The sequence below is a fragment of the Spodoptera frugiperda genome, chromosome 1, assembly GCF_023101765.2.
Source record: "Spodoptera frugiperda isolate SF20-4 chromosome 1, AGI-APGP_CSIRO_Sfru_2.0, whole genome shotgun sequence".
NCBI classification, from domain to species: domain Eukaryota; kingdom Metazoa; phylum Arthropoda; class Insecta; order Lepidoptera; family Noctuidae; genus Spodoptera; species Spodoptera frugiperda.
This window is the reverse complement of record NC_064212.1, coordinates 3,551,753-3,568,977: the sequence shown is the minus strand read 5'-3', so window position 1 is coordinate 3,568,977 and position 17,225 is coordinate 3,551,753. Positions and strand designations below refer to the sequence as shown.

General features: G+C 35.7%; 1 protein-coding gene and 1 non-coding gene across 3 annotated transcripts in view; one reads left to right on the top strand and one right to left on the bottom strand.

Annotated features, from left to right (window-relative positions):
• LOC118273511 (sodium bicarbonate cotransporter 3) overlaps nucleotides 1-17,225 on the top strand; it is a 92,231-nt gene that overhangs the window by 1,796 nt on the left and 73,210 nt on the right. The window lies entirely within an intron of this gene.
• On the bottom strand, nucleotides 9,954-10,059 carry LOC126911337 (small nucleolar RNA SNORA17). Its single transcript, XR_007705859.1, has one exon. It is a non-coding gene; the product is annotated as a small nucleolar RNA SNORA17 (small nucleolar RNA).

The following is a 17,225-nucleotide window of genomic DNA, read 5'->3' as shown; positions in this document are numbered from 1 at the left end:
AATGAATATTAAAAGGATCTGCTCTATCGTATTTGGTACCCATTTTCACATCCACAATGTTGATAAAATTGGTATTATGTTTCGAAATGTGGCGACGAAAGAGATAAAGGCTTAAATCCAATCTAAAAAGCTCTTTGTGATATTCTTTGGAGATTAGCTGCTTTTTGGAGATTTGATGTGGGTGTAAGAAATAGGTGAGAATGTTTACATAGTTAAATTTTAGACAATTTTGCCTAAGACTTGTGGTAATAATTGTGGGGCTTTATCTAACTTTAGCCTCTAACCAAATGCCACCTAGCGCGTATCTATAAAGAGTACAAAACTACATATTATGGGATTGACGTAAATTTTGACACATATCAGTGTCATCTCCATACATTGAGTTGTCTAGTCTCTAGGTAGACAAGCGCTAATGTGGCTTTCGGCTGCAGGCTCTGAAGATTAAAGCGCTTTCAAAAGTTGAAATCTACTCTAGTTGTCGTTAACTAATCAACTTATTGAATACTGTTTTACTATTATGTCTATCGAAAGGTTATCAGACAAATATCACTTTCAGTGTTGGTCGAGCTCAGTGCTTTACCTTAACTTATTTTGTTTTGTTATAGAAATCAAAGTCAAAGTTAAAATTATTTATTTCAAATAGAACAATATAAACAATGTTTGTCTGTCGATCAGTGTAGTTATCTCTAGTGAAGTTATTTGCTCGTTCCAAACTGTAGATTTCTATGGAGAAGAATGAGCAATTTTCAATCAGATTCACAATACAATTTTTGGTTACATTATTTCGATTGCTTCAACTATTATTTCAGAACAATATAACATTAATATTCCGTCAAAGAGATAGAAAAAGAAAATACGTGAAAATAACCTTGAGGACAACAAAATTATAAGATACAACACACATTCAACCGATCAATCTAGAACTCACGAGGGAACCTATGTTCTGGAGATATGACGCTGAAGACGACGGAGTACAATAAACTATTCTATGACCTTTATCATAGAACTGTTTTTACAGTAACAATGACTTGTATTGGAGATTAAGTGTCTTATAAACTATGTTTTATTCATCACTAATGCCAGTATCTGATTGTGTTCATTGCGGTTTACAAGACAGAAGAGATTAATTTGAATCTTGCTTAAGCTTGATTGTGTTATCGATTTTCTTGTTCGTCACTATTGAGGTCTCATTGAGGTTGAAAATTCACTGGATTATTTGGATGGATTGTATTGTTAATAGATTGAATAGTTCTACAAGCGGCGTTGCTCGTTTGTGTGCTGTTCGTTTTAGAATATTCTCAAAATTTGAGTAACAAATATCTGTTCAATATATGTAATAGAAAATAGAATCTTTGTTACAATTTCATACTGATAATGCTGAACTGATTCTGAGGAAAGCTTCATAGATAAACGGAATAAATGGAAAGACAATTAAAGAATTACTTTTTTTTAAATTGGAGAATGAATTGCAAAAGAATGTTGAATTATTAGAAAGATTTTATATAGAGCAAATTCAAAGTCAAAGCCTTTATTTCAATTAAACCTTAATTAGGCACTTCTGAAATATCAAATTGAATTGTCCATCAGTCTGTCTGTCAGTGAAGCTAAGCGCTAGAACAACGCCATTGTTACTCTTTTCAAAGAAATTATATTATCAATCTCACTGTTACATTATTTGATCCTTTATATATCCCTATATATAAAAATTAATGAGAAGGATTACGAGACCTTTTCATGAAGAAAAAAAGCATCTAAAGTAGATTGTTTCAAGCATAGTGCTCACACATGTACCTAAGCAAAGCCACAAAGCTAAATTACAGCTCATATTTTCTCTTTGCATAAAAACGTTAACACGATTTCTTCCCTGTTCCTTCGTGACATTTATGAACCAACAAACGCATTCGCATTTATAACAATAATATTCAAGATGGCGGTTTATTTTTTTACATTTTCCACGCGATCTTTTCTTCTTACGACACTGTTATGGTTTTACGTAAACTTTGTATGAAATAAGTTATATATTTATTTGGTTTTGTGATCGCCACCATTCAATGTGTGGGAAAGCCATGTTTCGGCACGAATTGGCTGAATCGACCGAAGTGATACCACGGCCTCACAGAAAACCGATGTGATAGAAAGCTTGCGTTGTGTTTTGTTGTGTGAGTGAGGTAACCGGACGCCCAAATGAATCGGTGAATATGAGTCAAGAACTACATGATCCTTGACTACTTGAAGTAGAATTAAATCCACGTGACACGTGCCCTTATCAAAATATTGACGAAGCCATAAAACTAGCCATGATAAATGTGCAAATATACACTTAGCCATTTAGCTTGTACAACAGGCTTGCCTCGGTAGGAAGCCGGAGTAATACAAAGAGAAGCCCTTTATGTAATATTCTCACCTCTAAACTATACATACATATAGGCATACAATGTCTTTATATATGTGAAGCTTAAATTGGGGAAATACGGCTTTGCGTTCGGTATAGATTTCGTCAATAAATTCGACGGGAGAGGCGGGATTCATTTCTCCTGTTTCATTGTGAAAATTTCTTTCGTCTATGTGTGTTGAAATGAGAAGTACGATGGAAAAATAAACTTTTATGAAGGATTCTATCAAAAACTGTAAAGGGAATTTCGCATTATGTTTAAATGTGGATTATTCTATTGTCTTCTCATTTATATCTTCACCATCTGCTAAATACAAGCTTTAGGGTGCTTTTCTACCAGAGATGTGCTTTGCTACGTTGCTGTGGATGCGTTTGGCTGCCACCAATCACACATAGCTTAGCACTGGTGGAAACGGACTCAGCTAAGCTATGTTTTTTATTTGGAAAGATGCGTGCTATGGATGGCTTCCCTACTATCGATACATCACATACTCGAGCTGCGCATCTTTCTCGCACAGCTACATAACTTGGTATCTGTGGAAATGGTCACATAGTTTCTCAGCTTAGCTAATTCGTCTCTGTGGCACAGCTACATAGCACATCTCTGGTGAAAAAGTACCCTCTTTCCTAAACTCTATTTCAAGAAAAATAAATGAACGCAGACTAGTTCAGTTGTAAAGTCTAAGATACTAAACTCTATCTGTCTAAATAGCAGCCAGCCCGTAATTAGTTTTAATCTACCACTATTCTTTTCTCTTAACAAAATTATGATTTTAGTATTACGAGAGAAATTACTACAAAATGAACCAAATCATGAACACAACTAAGAACTGTTCTCCGCATCAAATTAAGTTTTGCGCCCAAACATACAACTGGGTCACCACTTCAGTTCCCGGTTAGTAACGTATTTCAACTGTAGATGTTATTTGCCAGTGACTGAAAATTAAGTTTCAAGTGAGTTCTCGATGAATTATAAGGTAGGAAGAACAATATTTAATTAGCTCTTGAAATAGGTACGATAGCAGTTTGAAGAAACTTCTATTGGTTGAGTTATTAAATTAGCTTATTGGTTAAATAATCTGAAGTTCTTACTATAATAAAGAAAGTGTCAATTTTCCAATAATATTTTGAGTAGGTACGAGTATTGCAGGTGTAGGAACGATGTGGTTTTTAGTCAGTAAGAGTCTGACACTCCCTTTCGCTTCGCCCAGACATTGGTTGATTTTCCCCCTTAAAAAAAGGTACGAGTATTAGTAAAGTTATTAGATAATTGAAGTCTATATAAAATATACTAGTGTTTGAATATCTAGTTTGCAGTTTTCTAGTTTCAGTGTTTTTATAATATTTCACAGTTTACCTCAAAAGAAAGATTCGTTTTAGCTATACTAATACAATAAATGCGAAAGTTTATGAGTATTCATATTTGTGGTTACTCAATCATGGTAAATCTGCTGAAGATGACAATTTCGAAAAGGAGTAGATTATGGTCTGGAATAACTCATGGGTTACTTTTTATACGCGGGCGAAGCATACATACACACATACAAACATACAACTAAGAATGTGTAATTTGACAAAAATAAGATTTTTGAACATCTAAAATGAAAATAATTTCTCAATTCACAGAGAGATACAAAATTCATAAGGCTTTTACCACAAATTCATTGCTTATTAAAATAGAGGTGGATTTCCGACGCTGTAATGCCAGCGTCCATTTTTAATGCGCCATGATATGCCAAGATTATACACAATCAGTTTACGTTTTGTTAAAATCCTGAATTTTAATGAAATGCAATGCCGTTGGAATTTTCGTTAATGAGTTTTCCCAACACACACATCAAGGAAATACGGTATAAGCGACATTTTGGTCAAAAATGAGTTTATTATGCTAACCTACGTAAATTTTTCCGCTCTTTCGAATGCGCTTACTCTCATGGCTCTACGATGACATTTTTGGCGTTTATACCCTAGCAAAAAAAAAACATTTTCCTAGTATTCTTTCGACGACCGACGAGTTTAAACGGCTCTCCTGAACATTTGATTTTTTGTCGCTTATACCCTATTTCCTTTTAACTGTCGATATTAACAGCTCATGACAGTCCATTGGTGGACTTTAGGCCTGGTTTACTTAATTACGTTTGAGGTGATGAAATGTGGACACAGGTCGCTTCTAACCGGCCTATCTGGAAGTCATTGGGGGAGGCCTATGTTCAGCAGTGGTCGTCTTATGGCTGATATGATGATGATAATGAAATAAAATTAAGTATATTTATCAAATAGCAGTAGTGGAATTTATTGTAATACTTTAAGAGGTGTATGTTGCGTGAAAGTGTTAACAGAACATAATAATTAATTATTTACTACTAGGATTTGCCGTTTAGGCAGAAAAGTCCTCGAGTGGAAGCCGCGTACCAGCAAGCATAGTGTAGGTTGTCTATTGTCTACCTATAAAGTGGACAGACGACTTGATTAAGGTCATAGGGAGCCGCTGGATGCAAATCGCTTCCAGCTGGTTTATCTCAAAACCAAATGTTTTTTTAAACTTCATTTCAGTTCAAGAATTATGATTGTTATAAGTATTGTAATAATTACGATTATAACACACTTCATTAAAAGTCTATCAATCAAATTACATCAATGATTGTGATTGAAGTTTTCATTAATGTGATTTTCCAATACAACAGCTTGATTATCCGTTCGGAGATATTTTGTGTACATTTCCATTAATCCATTAACTCTAATTACAAGGACCTACCCGATAGTGGGGTAATTGTTGGACCGTGGAAAGTTTAGGATCATTCTTGAGGATAGTTTTCAATTAGATCGCAGCTATAGTCTTTTTACCGACTTCACAAAAAGAGGAGGTACTATGTTCGGCTGTTTGTATGTTTTTTTTTTTTGTATGTTTGTTCATCGAATACTCCGTCAATTGTCGACGGATTTTCAAAATTCTTTTTTTGTTCGAAAGTAGATAGTTCTGAGGTGGTCCCATTGTCACCAAGTTAGGATCTGATGATGGGATCTTAGAGAAATCGAGGGAACTCCTCAAATATTATAGGGAACTATATAGTGATTTTGGTATATTCATCTAGAATTGAAGCATTTACAGTCAAAAAGTAACCTTTGAAGAGGTGGAACTGATGAAGAAGACCAGAAATGGCCAATGGAACTTCATACTCACATAGAAATTACAATAAAGTTAATTAAGTGACTGTGACAATACAAATAAATAAATTAGTTATTGAGATAGAGAATTTTAACCGACTTTTTTAGTTGCGATACTGAGTATCGCAACTAAAAAGTGAGAAATAAAATACTTTTTACAAAAAAAACCGACTTCACTAAAAAAGTTAAAAATAACTTTAATTTCGGAAGTCGGTGTAACAAACAAATAATACCGAGAAACACCGACTTCCGAAATTAAAGTTATTTTTAACTTTTTTAGTGAAGTCGGTTTATTTTTTTGTAAAAAGTATTTTATTATGTAGCTAAGATACTTGATTATTGTTTAGCCGTAAACCCGATGATAATATTTCAATACATGGATTGGAAATCTTGTTAAATATAGAATAACATTTTAATTTTTATTATTATAGATTAATAGAATGGGCGCCCTTAGCTTTTTGTCGAAAAAAGGGCAGAACCCCACTTTCTAATAGAAATTTCCCAATACTAGCTACTTACTTGTATAATATATATAGCTAGACCATGTTGGTTCAAAACAGACACCGACACCTTAGTTGTTTCGTTACTTCTTTAGTTAACCCTGCAGTGTTCGAGAGAAACCCTAAACTTACGAGTAAACTTTAAACGTACTTGTAACGTGCTTAAACACGATCTCTTGAACACGGTCATGTTCCAGAGCTTGGCGATGTTAAGTGTTTGAATTTGCAGGTATTACCTGGATGAATGTATGTATGTATATATGTTTGTGTGCGATTATCTCGCGTTTGGCTGAACCGATTTTGATGCAGTTTTCAGCATAATGTTTTTAGTAGACTAAGGACCAGGTTTTAGGGATATTACGTGATCTAAAAAATAAAGACCGGCACTTTAAATTTAGAAGGCGGTTCAATTATTTAAAAAAAAAACAGATTTCTCTTAATAAAATGCGATTATTTTATGGCATTTATTTTCCTCAATTCTTTTCTCCTCTTAAAACATTTTAATCACACATACGATCAAAATACATTACGGTGTTCAATTAAAACTTCTGTTTCGTAAAAATAGGAACGTTTTTATGCAGCCTTTTCCCTCTTTACATTTTAATACAATCGAGTAGGGTACCTCTTTACATTCAGGGAGGCTGTGTTCAAAAAGGCCTAAGGGCCGCATAATATTGAATAGGCAAAAATAGTACTTGACCTTATTTCGTACTCTGGGCGTTTTGGGCGAGATTTCGTGGTGAAGGATTAAAAAATGTGGTGTGTGAAATTATTGTAAACATTTTTTTTTATAAGAGTAACGAATAGAGTTTCTTGTTTGTTCTTCTCTATTCGAATCTACATTTTGGAACGACCACCTAGTTTAACTGACATACAGACAGTTTTTTAAAAGGCAGGCAACGCACCTGTGACTCCTCAGGTGTTGCGAGTGTCGATGGGCGGCGCCTGAGTCACCTGATGGCAAGCGATCACGCTTGCCATCAGGTGACTCGTTTGCTCGCTTGCCACCAGGTGACTCGTTTGCTCGCTTGCCACCTATTCCATGAAAAAAAAACAGGTCAATATTAATACAGTCTTTAGTACAATAATATGTACCATAGTTGGGACATATTACTGTATTAAAATTGTAGACCACACTGTACACAATGGATGCATTAAAGTGATTTGATTTGACTAACCTTTCATAAGAATCTATTCAGTAATTTTACCGTGATTGTCGAACAAACATACAAACAAGCAATCATTCACATTTATGATATTAGTGTGATGAGTCACATATTAAATGACTCACGGGGAAATTTTGGAATAAGTTCAGAATTCATATATGACAATATTATGTTTACGGTCAAGAGACACTTATCAAAACAGAACCTACGTTCTAAAAAATAAGGCTCAAATCAGTTTAACAGAGGTTTTTAAATACCAAACTTTTTACAGATTTCGCGGTTATGTTCGAAGCCCCTCTATATCTGGTTCCCACTCCTATTACTGTAATTTAACTGCTAAAATTATTATGACTTTTCTGAAGTTTACATGTAGAAGTAATTAGTTTCAAACATGTACTCTTTAGGGACGTAGAAATATGGTATTTTAATATATATTAGTGTTAATAAAGCTGTACGCCGAAAAGGCTTAAATATGTTTATTCGGATAATAAATAACTCTTATTGCGTGGTGATAGAAGAAGATTTCGTTTAAAAGGTATTTAATAACTCTAGTATAGGAATAATATATTTTTGGGTATTTTTTCTTCTTCATCATCTACATATCTACTTAAACAAAGGTCTTCATCAGGACCTCAGAGACAAAATATACTTGGACTTCTACGGTATAGGTACAATACTTTAAAAATACTCACAATGGCAACAACAAATTACTTTTTTTATGGAATAGGCGCAAACGAGCAGACGAGTCGTGATGGTAAGCGATCAGCGCCGCCCATGGACACTTAACTGTAATAACAAAAATTACAATTAAAACAATACAGTACATAAAATATCATTCAATATCAATCTTTCACGATAGAACACAGATTATATAACCTTCCAACGATTCTCTCTCCGAACAATCAACTCGTCCATTTCGTTCCCAGTAATGTAATTACTCTGTGTCTCTGTTGTTCCCGAAGCGCTACTACCTAGTTCGATTAATCTTCGCTTAGCTCGCTAAAGGAGAAAATAATTAAGTGTTGGAATCGAGTATAACCTATAATTATGATCAATTATTGAAGGTGATCCAGTCATCCTCGAAATTTTCGCTGATCTACTATGTTTCCAATAGTGCCGAAGCGTGGGCAGACCTCCTGCTAGGTAGACCAATGACATCGTCAGGGTCGTGGGGAGCCAAAGGATGCAGGTGGTGAGCTAATGTTCGGCGTGAAGGACTAAGGGAGAAGCCTTTGATCAGCGGTGAACGTCTTCAGACTATTATTGATAATAATAATAAATGTGATTTCCGAGCTCTCTTCCTAAAATGGAAATTTTATGGCAAACCTTCTCTGTAGTGGACTGTTTATTAGCAATTCTCTAATCTAAACCTTCAAGAAAAGAGCGTATTCCTTTTTAAAAGACCTGCCAGTCCTGTGATTTTGCGGTGTATGTCCATGGGGGCGGCGCTGATCGCTTAGCGTCAGGTTATCCGTCTGTTCATTTACCTCGCATTCCATAAATAAAACTATCTATTTGTAATGCAATCTTTATAATTTTACACGTATAGACTTCTTCAATTTCTATTAAGTATCACAGTATTAATATACAACTGAACGATAAACAAACGTACCAATACCCCTTCACCTTTAAAACTTACTCGACTACGATCAAAGTTTTTCACTACGATATAATCAAACTATAATTCTACCACCAAAATAGTATTTGATAGCTCAATTAAATACACATTTATAAGTTTAACTTCGAATACTGCATAAATTTACTATTTTAAGATTCATAAACTAACTTTTATGCTGATTTAAAGCAGTTTTTTTTCGACTGCCTCGTTGGCCGAGTGGTTGCAAGTGCGACTGCCGGGCATGGGGTCTCCGGTTCGATTACCGGGTCGGTCGAAGTATTACTGTGTTTTTTTCGGTTGTGGAAATGTGCCCGCTCTGGAAATGTGCCCGGTATATGGCAATAGGCTCACCACCTATTACATGGGACTTACAACATAAATTGTGAAATGTGGGTGTACATTGGCATTATGTGGCATAATGTGCACCTCTGCCTACCCCTTCGGGGATTAAAGGCGTGATGTTATAAAAAAAGTTAAAGCAGTTTTCAGAATTCATGATAGTCGTGACTTGGGTATATATGCGAGAAAGTAAACTAACTAGCAATTTGAACTTTTAAACTTGGTTTTTGTTGAGTTCTTAATGCTCACGTCTGGTTGGTTAGAAGAGGCAGTATTACAGTTGATCACGCATTCCTTCGTTCATTAACCTTGCTAAATAAGCCGTTTGCTAGCGTTTTCTATTTAGAAACTCTAATTGATCCCTTGGGATGTTTTTACAGAAGTTCAGTGTTTAATCAGTCATTCTTTACCAGTGTCGTGGTTGCCCAGAAGTTTAAGACGCCGCTTCTTAGGCATGAGGGTGCGGGTTTGAAACCTACCTACGTCAAATACCTACCAATGTGACTTATTCCGAGTTATTATTATGTACTTTCTAAATTTATTTAGACACCATTAACAAACGGTGAAGGAAAACATCGTGAGGAAACTGGGCTTATAATTTCTAATTTTAAGTTTGCAATTGCCAACCCGCATTGAGTAAGCGTGGTGATTAATGCACAAACCTTCTGTGTGTGACAGCAGAGGCCACTTACAGGCTGTTGATGTATGTATTTATTCTTTACCAGTTATATGAAGAATGTGCTGTAGAAAGAAATCTACAATGATTGATGATTAATATCAAACATTTGTTTCACTTACAAGAGTTTTACATACATTGTTAGATTGACTGCGAGTAATTGCAAGTGTGACTCGGCAGTCACACTTGCAATTACTCGCAGTCAATCAAGAGACAAGGAGTTTCGGGTTCGATTCCCGGGTCGGGGGACAGTTTACTGGACTTTTTTCGGTTTTTCGAAAATATTCTCAGTTATATCCCGGAGTCTGGAATTGTATATAGCAATAGACTCACCCCTATTACATGGAACTTATAACATAAATAGTGAAAAAGTGGGCGTAAACTGTATTACAACATTACATGCCTTAATTTGCACCTCTGCCTACCACTTCGGGGATAAAAGGCATGGCGTATTGTAGGTACTATCCTACAATACGACATGACTTTTGTGTTGTGTCACATATAGTATAGAACTAAACCTAATATATCAAAGAGCCAGAATAAAGACAAAGATAGTAGGACTGTTTTATCATACCAGTGTCCTTTACAAGCAATCACCAAACAAATATCAACATTACTACACAGAAAATAAAGTAGAAGATAAATAAACAGCCTCGGAGTATCAAAGCGGACAGCCATGTGGTAAAGTTCTATTTACTTTCGACTTTATTTTACGCTCGGTAACGTTGAGGTTTGCTTGACAGTGAGTAGCTTTTCCAGTCTGGTGGTAAGGCCACAAGTAAATTGGGAGGTTTTGTATGCATATAAGCACGGTGCTTGCGCCTGAATATATTAGGTTACAGATAAGTTTTACTACTTTATATGTATGTTTTTTTTTGCTTTTATAGTAGTAAAAATGTAATTGAAGAACTACTTCGTTCAACATTTAATTATTGTTTGAATAAATGCCGGTTTACAAAGTGGCGTGGAAGATTTCACCATTAGTATTTATAGTTATCCAAAATTTAGTTTGATTGGTTTTTGTGTTAAAGTCTTTAGTCGTGTGTATCGTGTTACCCGGAGCTCTGGATTACCTAACGGGTTACCGGGGTTCCAGCTCGAAAATCAGAAGTAAGAACGGAGAGGTTTTTGTCAGTAAGAGTCTGACACTCTCTTTCGCCTCATACTAGGCGGGAGAAGTTATTCGATGATTTCCCCCCTGAAAAAAACAGATTCTCAGGTCAGATACAATTATTGGGCTTATTTGAGATTATAGAAAAATGATCAGTAGAAGCACGGCACCCTTTTTGTAATTTTCTTTTTGAGGGGTAAATCATTCAATGACTTCTCTTACTGACTAAAAACTACCCCGTTTCTTCCCATCCTGCTTTGATTCGGAGGCCTGGTAACCTGTTAAATTGTCCGCAGCTGTCCCAGGTGAGGTTATGGTATAAAACTCTTCACTGAGAAAAAGTGAGTATTACGTTTGTGGTCTACCTGCGTGCACATCTACCTAACAGCTTTGGAAATTAAATATGTGAAGCAAAGCCACGGTAGGCACTAAGCTAGCTCTTGGACTATTCCATCCAATCATAGTTCATACATTTTCCAATTTAATCCCCTGTAACGATATGTTTATTTCAACCCACAGAGGTTCGGTCAAGGTTCTAGTCCCTACTTTTATCTTTTTACGGTTTCCACGGGTATTTGAAGTTAGTATATTACATTATTCAAGTAGACCCGCCCTCGGGCTGAGATTTATTTGTATTTGAATATTTTACATTTTATTATGAATCCGATTTTTGTGAAAAGTCTTTTTTGATAGACTTTTCGTATTATGTGTGGGTTGAGTTATATGGAATTGTATTGTATTATTTAGTTGTTCTTTTATTATAAAAAAAAACTATATTTAAAAGTAAAATTACTTTCAATCGACTGCACGGTTGGTGCGGTGGCTGGGCAACTGGCTGCCGCGCAACGGGTAGCGGGTTCGATTCCCGCACGGAGCAACTCTTTGTGTGATCCACAAATTGTTGTTTCGGGTCTGGGTGTCATGTGCATGTGAACTTGTATGTTTGTAAACGGACCCACGATACAGGAGAAAATCCAACAGACGTTCTTTTTAAAATACAAAAAAAAAATCGTTGCCCTTTGTACAGTTCTAAATATAATTCGTAATAACCAATTACGTAGTAGTCAACAGAAATGATTTGCCTTCCCAATAAACTTCAAGAAATGGGAAAGCCAGAATTTATTATATTGCTATATCAAAGAATTGGAAGAGAAACGTGGGCGTCTGTCAATATCCTGTCACTATCAGTACTTATAGGCTCCAATGAATAAACGCCACGAGTGTTAGATGGGTACGAAAATAAAGGTGTAGGTATTTTCACTACCTATTATAATAAAATCGTTCGATAAAAATTTGTTTACGTGTTTTGTATGAAAATAGTGAGGGAGACATACTTTACGCGGAACCGACTTGACTGTAGTGATACCACTTTTGGCACTCTGATTGGTAGGTTTATCGAGCTGGCCAATCAGAGCTCTCAGAGATTTCGTTCCGATTACTTTAAACGTAAAACTAACTCGTACTAAGGGTACAGATTATAAGTTTATATGTATACTACGGGAACAGATTATAGGATTATACTAATATTGTGATGTTACTAATACTATAAATATGCGATTGTTTGTACGTATGGATGAATTTTGGAATAGGAAAAGCTTATTGTCTGGAACAATATCTAATAGGCAAATTATCCCACAGGAACACTGGTAGATTTTACATAATAATATTTCCACAATCACGTAATAAAAATTACTACTTCTAATAATTAGAAATCTCTTCAATTTGACATTTATATTATACTTTTAACCTTCGTGTTAATTCATTGAACCTTTGTTGTTATTATGTTAACAACACATAATCCGTTGTTACATTCATTCATCCCTTAAATCTCCAGAACATGTCTAATGAGTGATTTTCGTAACGAACGGGCCTTGCTTGGATTTTAGATATTTGTTTGTGATTACATGAATTTAATGTTAATTAATAAATAAAAACATGTTCATTACATCTTCTATCTTTATCTAATCTGATTTTATTGGACCATAATTTATTATAAGTATTTCGCCTACTAAAGAAAATTGAAGGTGTACACACACCTTCAATTTTCTTTTAACTAACTAGGAAAGCAAACCAAATCAATAGGTAGGTACTTACATGTGTGTCGTGGTGGACCCGAAGTTTAAGACGCTCGTTTCTCATGCATAAGAGTGCACCACAGTTTGAAAGCTAGGTACCAACGGCAAGTACCAACGTAACATTTTCCGAGTCATATGTACTTTCTAAGATTATTTTGACAAGACTGAAGTGAAGGAAAACATCGTGAGGAAACCTGGGCTTATAATTACTAATTATAAGGTTGAAAACGCCAACCCTCATTGAGCAAGCACGGTGATTAATGCTCAAAATTTCTCCATGTCTGAAGAAGCATTTGGTCAGCAGTGGCCACTTATAGGCTGTTAATGTGATATGAGGTCCTTACAATTATTTCTTTTTAGAGTAAAATAGTTTTAATCCATTCATTTCCTTCATAAAACTTCAAGGCAATACACAGAATCTTGTTTCCACTTCCAGTAAAAATGAATCTAAGAAAAAGTTAGCCACCCTATCAAAGGCCCTTTGCAAAAAACTTGAATTTAATTATAAAACTTAGGCCGGAACACAGGTAGACGATGGAACCTTTTTCTTAAACTTTTTGGCAAACATCGATTCCACCCAGTTTCGAAAAAAATGTTAAAAAACTTTTTCTGTACGACAACGATTAAGATTTTTCTTTGGTAGACCGATTATACAATACACAGGTATTTTCTAATGAATTTTGCAATTTGTGGTTTAGATCAACGGCGTAATGGCAAAATGTCTTGATTCCTAAAAGATGGTGAATTCTAGACCTAAATTAAACCACACAAATTATTTAGATGTACTGAAAACTACCTACTTGAACGAGTAGCGTTAATCCTTCACCTAACGTAAAAGCCTGTCAAAAATAAAGATGGATGTGTGTGAGTGGTTTGAATGAAAGGGATTGATTGAGTACTGACAGGTTGTATATAATAACTGAAATATTACTCGTCGACTCTTAGTGTGCTTTTCCACCAGCGATGTGCTGTGCTACGTTGTTGTGAATGAGTTTGGCTTCCACCAATCATATTCACTTGTACACATAGTTTAGCACTCGTGGAAAAGGACTCAGTTTTTTATGGAAAGATGCGTGCTATGGGTGGCTTAACTTTTTTATTTTTTTGATGATGGTGTAAAACCTTCAAAAGGCACCTAGCTTTTTGGGGATAAAAGACAAGGAAGTGTGAGATTTTTAACGATGACGGATGGCATGGGTGGCTTACCTACTATTAAAATATCGTATACTCGAGCTGCGCGTCTTCCTCGCACAGCTACAAAGCTAGATAAATTAATGCAGTTTGGCATTTAGCTAGTTGACAAACAGCGCCCAGGAGAGTTTCAAAAAGTACAAGTTTCAAAAGAACTAAATTAAATTAAGAATACAAAGAATAATTTGAACTCAAAACAAACACATAATATAAAACTCACGAGACATACTCAGTAACATCTTGTTATTCGTAGAAAACTATAGTCTACACACACATGTTTAAAAAAACAACAAAACTTATTACAAAGTTTTAACTAGTCTATCAGCAAGTTTATTAAAACTTTATTACATTAAGATCTCTTAAAGAAAGTTTACCTATCTGAATTCAAAATAGAAGTCATTTACATACATATAATTCATCATCACACATAATTGTAGGAAAGTCATGCTTTTCGGCACGAACGGGCCAGCTAGACCGGAGTGATACTACGGCCTCACAGAAAAGCGACGTGTAACAACAATGCTTGCATAGTGTTTCGTTGTGTGAGTGAGGTTACCGAAGGCCCAATTACTCCCCTTCCCAATCCCCGATTCCCCAACAGCTTTTAAATTCCTATTCCCCAAAAAGCCGGCAACGCACTTGTAACGCCTCTGGTGTTTCGAGTGTCCATGGGCGGAGGCGATTGCTTACCACTAGTTTCAAGTCATGTTCTAGGCTCATATTCATGAGCAGCATTCCGCGACACACTACTTACACGGTAATTGTCGCGCTGTTATGGATGAGTCGTCAAACAATAAGCCGATAACATATTAATTAATTTAGTATGTCTCACGAAAGTTATAATAAAATTATTGACGAGTCTGTCCAAAACAAACCTAGCTGCTCGTCCTGGGTACACCGGACGTATCGAAGGACATCTTATTGAATTCATCTTTCTTACAAACTTGTCAAATACAGGACGTCTATCTACCTTCTATTAAAGAGGTTTAGGAAAGTATTCCGGAAACAACTTGACCTTTCAATACCAAACTTGAACCTTTGATGGCTTATTCAATAAATGCCTTGTAAATTCTAACACGCAAAAACTATCGTTGTTTTGCTTGTAATAGGATTTATTTTCCCTTTTTTTCGCTTTGTTGCCTTCTGGTATTTGGAGGGACTAGTTAGATTAGACTGGACATATGTATAAACATTACGTTTTGTTACGATCAGTTAGCCAATTGATTTTATTTACGTGAGATTGTAAATTAAAAACTATCTAGTTTTTTTCTTTCTGAGGACTGCCTTGCCCCGAAAAAGCAGGAATAGAAACGGGGTGGTTTTAGTCAGTAAGAGTCTGACACTCCCTCTCTCCTCATCCAAGGCGGGAGAAGTCATCGGATAATTGACCCCTTTAAAAAAGCATTTATAAAAATAGACAGCGTCATACCATTTATACGATTGTAGGCTACATTTGTAACTATTTTGTCAACTTCTCCGTCTAAGAAGAGGTCTTTGCTCAGTAGTGGGCACTTATAGGTTAATGATGTGATGATATTATCCACTTAAATTAAGTTAAAAAGCGTATGTATGTTTAGAACTCATTACAAAAATACAAGTCACCATTTTAGTCCAGACAAATTCAGTCCAAACAAATAATATTCTCATCTTTGAAAAGTCGACTTGATGACAAGAAGATACCTACCTATCTTTTTTGCAAGAGTGATATGTTTGAAGTGACAAGAGGCTTTCTTCGAGTTGTTCATTCGTCAGCAAGTCCACACATACATTGGAATGATGAGGGTTGACGTATCCTTAAGAAGAGCGACATGAATATGAATTAAGATATACCTAAATTTAAAGAAGTAGACTAGTTGTGTATTTAAATGTGAAACGAAGGTTTTTTGAAAATATTATTTATTATTCCATATTAGTTATTCGACCAAAGGATATTTTTTTAGGGGTAAATCATCCAATGCCTTATGCGAGGCGAAATAGTCTGCGACTCTTACTGACTAAAACACCGTTCCTACTATCTAGTAGTTATTATCTAGTACAAAATTACGCTTTAGCATCTTGAGGGAGTTACATTTATTAGCCCAAACGCCAGAAAACTTCATCTATAGAAAAAGGCGAATAATTCTTTAAACAACACGCAGGCAGATTCTGCGGGCTACCTTCCCGAGCTGCGAATCGAAGCCTCGAAAAGCAGGAGTAGGAACGGGGTGGTTTTTAGTCAGTAAGAGTCTGACACTCCTCTCGCCTCGCCCATGGCGAGAGAAGTCATTGGATGATTTTCCCCTAGCACTCTATCCATGTTTTCCCCCTTAAAAAAAAGGCAGATTCTGAAAACAATGAGTGTAACAAACCAAAATAATAAGATAAATAAAATATATATAGATCTACATTTTAAAACCCTTTCACAGCTGGTACGTAACGTAAGGTTTCCCAAAATTGGCAATTGTTCTTTTAAATAACGAAACCGCCCCAAATTGGTTCAGCGAAATATTTCGTCCCGACACCGATTTTTCGAGTTCAAAAAGCGGACATAAAAGGATTGCCGTGTTGGACATTTCGACCCTTTGAGCGGTTCGTACGTAGAACTTGAATTGAGAAATAACCAATTTTATTTTACAACGGATTTTATTGTCTGTTTTATTTATTTATAGTTGATGTAAACGTGTACAGATTGCCACTATTGAACGGTTTCTCTGAAATATTTAGTCTATTTATAATACCCGTATATGGAGATTTTGCGCTACGGATTTTTCTTTTTGAGGGCGGAAAATCATCCAACGTCTTCTCTGAACTAAAGACTAACGCGTGAAATCGCAGTCGCCGATCATATCCCTGAGTACACGACGGTGTTCAGTCCATGCAGGGCACACCGACATAGTTTGATCCACCGTGTCTTCCGGGCGGTTATCCCAGTACCCACGGAGTAGAGTAGGAGTGATTACATGTGTAATTCTTCTCTACTGTCTTTAAAACTGTAAAATATAAAGGATTATCA